The following is a 4653-nucleotide window of genomic DNA, read 5'->3' as shown; positions in this document are numbered from 1 at the left end:
TTGCGTTGGACAGATACTTTGTTGCAGCAATGAGAAAACTAATACAGACATACAGTGGAATTTTATTCAGCCATGAAAAAGAAGGAAATCAAGACTCCTGCACCTGCTGCTAGTCCTGATGACCTGAAGTGGGTCCAGGACCCACGTGTTAGAGGCAGAAGACTGACCTGTGACCTCCACGTGTACACCACGTTGTCCCTCCCCTCCCACAGTTCCCATGTTTCCATACACAAAATAAATTTAGATATTTTCTTTCCTTTTATTGAAAATATATTTTTACATAAAATATCCTGATCATGGTTTCCTCTCTATTCCCAGTCCCTCCCCACTTCCCCTCTTTCATCTCCTTTCAGTCTTACTAGAATACAAACAGGTTTTTTGGTTTTTTGTTTGTTTGTTTTGTTTTGTTTTGTTTTTTCAAGACAGGGTTTCTCTGTGTAGCTTTGGTGCCTTTCCTGGAACTCACTCTGTAGCCCAGGCTGGCCTCGAACTCACAGAGATCCGCCTGGCTCTGCCTCCCGAGTGCTGGGATTAAAGGCGTGTACCACTGCCACCCAGCTACAAACATGTTTTGAAGGGATAATAATAAAATATAATAAAATAAAAACTAACACATTGGAATAGGACAAAACTACAAAAGGAAAAGAGTCCAAGAAAAGTCACAAGAAACAGATAAAGACACAGAGACCCAGTCATTTGAATACTCATAATTTCATGTATACATAAAATTTTAAAAATTAAAAAAGAAAGAGCCCTAAAAGATGTTATAAGACAAGGAACCTCCAAAGATGTCATTGGATTCATTTTCTGTTGGCCATCTGCTGCTGGGCATGCAGTCTACTCTTAAGAGTAGTTTATCTCCCCAGTGAAACTCCTTTGGAGAAAACTAGCTTTTCATTTGCGAGTAGCTATGAATCAAGAGATTGCTTCTGGGTCAGACATGGGGGCATGTGTTCATTTCTTTTAGTTCTAGGACCCCATCTGGTGCAGACCCATGCAGTCCCTGTGCATGCTGCCTCAGTCTCCGTTTCATGTGTGTGTTGGTCCAGTTGTGTTTAGAGGGCCTTGTTTTCTTGGTGTCCTCCATTCCCTCTGGCTCCTGCACTCTTTCTGCCTTCTCTTCCACAGGGTTCCCTGAGGCCTAAGGGGAGGGATTTGATGGAGACGTCAAGTTTAGGGCTGAGTCTTCCCAGGTCTCTAGGTATGTCTGGCTATGGGTCTCTGTATTTGATCCCATCTGCTGCAGGAGGAAGCTTCTCTGATGATAGTTGAGCACGGCAATGATTTGAGTATAGCAGAATATCATTAGGAGTCATTTTATTGTTACTTTTTGTTAAACAGTAGTATTTGGTTTTACCCTAGGTCCCTGGGCTATTCTCAGAGTCTTGGTCACCCAAGTAATAGGTTCCATTTCATGGCATGGATCTTCAGTCAAATCATATATTGGTTACTCCACAAGCTTTGTGCCTCCATTGCCGGAGCCTATCTTGCATGCAGGACACCATTGTAGATCAAAGGATTTGTGACTGGTTTCTCCTTTGGTAGCATGCAGAGTACCTTCCTGTACCAAAGTCGCTGTCATGTAGGGGTGAAAGATCTATATAGGCACCAGCTTGACTTCTCCATGTTCAATGAGTTGTGTGGGTGTTGTCTTCAGCAGTGAGGCCTCGCTGTCAGTTTGTGGAGAGCAACCTATAGTCTTGGCCACAGCCTGGGTTTTTTGAAGATTCCCATGGGACCCCTTTGGCCAAGAACTCAAGTAGATGTAACTCAATCCTGGTATTGGAGGCTTCATTTGGTGACAAGAGATGGCCAGTTGGGGCTGTCTTCCTCATTATTTGGCAATTTCATTCAGATCACCTTCATATATGTGTATATTTCAGAAAGCTTCCACTGTATTCAGTTTCCATACTACCCCTCAAATAGCCCTTTATTTTATGTCTCTCCCCCATCCCCTCCCTTGTCCCCCTCTTCCTTCCCAATCTCCACATGATCCTCCCAATCCAGTCCCTACCCCATCACATCCAAACTATTTATAACTGTTCTATTCTGCCTTTCTAGGGAGATTTATCTGCACCATCCACAAGTCCCTGACTCTACCTAATCTAGATTGATTATCATTTATTTAATAGCTAATAGCCACAAATAAGCAAATATGTATATTTGTCTTTCTGTGTCTGGGTTACCTCAGGATGATTTTTTTCTAGTTCCACCCATTTACCTGCAAATTTCTGGTTTCTTTTTTTTTTTTTTTTTTTTTTGTGGACAACTGAGTAATGTTACTTTGTGTGAGTGTAACTTTCCTCTGCCCATTCTTCTGTTGAGGGACATCTAGATTGTTTCCAATTTCTGGCTGTTATGAATAGACCAGCAATGAACATGGTTGAGCAAGTGTCTTTAGTAGGATGAAGCATCCTTTGGGTATATGCTCAAAAGTGGTGTAGTTGGATTTTGAGGTGGATCAATTCCCATCTTCCTGAGGAACTGCCACACTGATTTCCATAGTTGCTGTACAAGTTTGCACTCCCACCAGCAATGGAAAAGGGTTCTTCTTCTTCCACATCCTCTATAGCATGACCAGTCACTTGTTTTGCTGATCTTCAGCCATTTGAGTTTCTCCTTTTGAGAATTCTCTGTTTAGATAGTGGTAGTGCACACCAGTAGGATTTGTTAAAGGAGGTGGAGGCAGGAGGATCATGAGTTAAAGGCCTGCCTGTGCTACATTTTTTTATGATTAATATAATAAAAAAAATGGCCATCCTACCAAAAGCAATCTACAGATTCAAAGCAATCCCCATCAGAATTCCAACATAATTCTTCACAGATCTTGAAAGAAGAGTTCTCAGCTTTATATGGAAACACACACATACACACGGGAGCTAAAACAAAAAAATAAAAATAAAAAGCTACTGGAGTTATCACCATCTCTGACCTCAGATTTTACTACAGAGCTATATATTGGAAAGCCTTGCTGGCTAGTCAGAGGTTGCAGTCTATCATGGCCTGGCAGCTTTTTTCCAAAAGCTCTATGATACAGAGACTCACTCTCTCCCAGTGAAACTTCCTGCTCTCTACCTGCCCTTATCTGGAGAATGTCCCTGGGCCTGGAGAACTGACCTTATCTGAAAGCTGTCTCTAAGCCAGATGCCTAATTTATCTTTAGCTTGACCCTTGGCACAGATCCCTGCTCCACATAACCAATACTTGTGCTAAGAGCTCTGCTATATGGCTCTACTGCCACATAGGAAGCTTTATGATAGGAACGGTGCCACTTAATGCAACTTAGGATTTGTCCCCAGGCTCAGTATATGTTTCTTATACTCTGGAATGAAGTTAAGATGACTCACCAGCTGTCTGGAGGCACAGGCCTGTAATCCCAGCTACTCAGGAGACCAAAGTGAGAGGGTCACAAATTCAAGGATTGCCTAGACTACAGAGTGAGTTAAAGGCCATCCTGGGCAACTTAGGGAGATCTTGCCTCAAAAAAGCAACAAGCAAAAACAAAACAGTAGGTAGGGGTGGTGATACAGCTCAGACTTAGGGTACTTGCCTGTGTGCATGAAGCCCTGGGTTTAAGCCCCTATATTGAAAATAATAAAAATTAGCAGCAGCCAAATTTTAAAGATATTTTAAGACAAGTTAAGGAGTCCCAAGAGAAATGGGACACCACTGAAAGGTTTAATTGGATCAGATTTGCATTTTAGGAAACTTCTGGCTGCAACTAAGGACAACAGAATAGGGAGTGGGGCTGGAGATGGCTCAGCAGTTAAAAGCACTTGCTTTACTTCCCGAGGACCTGGGTTCAGTCCCCAGCACCCACACTGGGTGCCTCAAATATCTTGTAACTCCAGTTCCAGGAGATCCCATACCCTCTTCTGGCTTCTGTGGGCTCCTGTACATGCATGGTGCACAGGTGTACACACACACACACACACACACACACACACACACACACACACAGATAATTTTTTTTTAAAAGAGAGTGGTAAGTAAACCTGAAGGCCAGGAGGCAGGAGGGATGTTTCAATAATTTTGATGTTGCAGGCCTTGCCTGGATTGGAGGGCACAGATACAGGGCATTCTCACAAGATGTCAGCATGTTTGATAAGACTTGGTCGCTAATCAAAAGGGCTGAATGAAAATAAAGTCAAGAACAACTTCCAGAACTCTCCATCAGCCTATGAAGTATGCCCTTCAGGGAGAAAGGGAACACACAATAACAGACCATAAGCAGAGCCGGTTCAGGGGGAAGACAGGAACTTCTAAAATCTGTGATAGATACGGGATTTCCCCCTTAAGTATCTCTTTCCCACTCCCAAAGATAGAACCGGAGCTGGTGTCCATCTAAATGCATTCATTCTATGCTGCCTCTTGTGCCCTCCACTTCTTTATTAGGATAAATATTTAAATGGGACAATGCAAAGCTTGCTTTTATCTCTTTTTCTCCTTTTAACCCCCAGCTCTTGGGGTCAAAGAGGCTCAAATAAGACACTTTGGTCACATACTAACATATCCAAGTAATATCAGTCAAATGTCACATGAGCAAGAGAAACACTGTCTGCATTGGGAGCACTTACTGGATCCCATAGCTTAGATTACTGGTTTTCAACCTGTGGGTCGCGACCCCTCTGGACCCTTTTCATAGGGGTTGCT

Source organism: Peromyscus eremicus, chromosome 1, assembly GCF_949786415.1.
Source record: "Peromyscus eremicus chromosome 1, PerEre_H2_v1, whole genome shotgun sequence".
Lineage (NCBI taxonomy): Eukaryota > Metazoa > Chordata > Mammalia > Rodentia > Cricetidae > Peromyscus > Peromyscus eremicus.
This window is presented reverse-complemented; position numbering follows the sequence as displayed.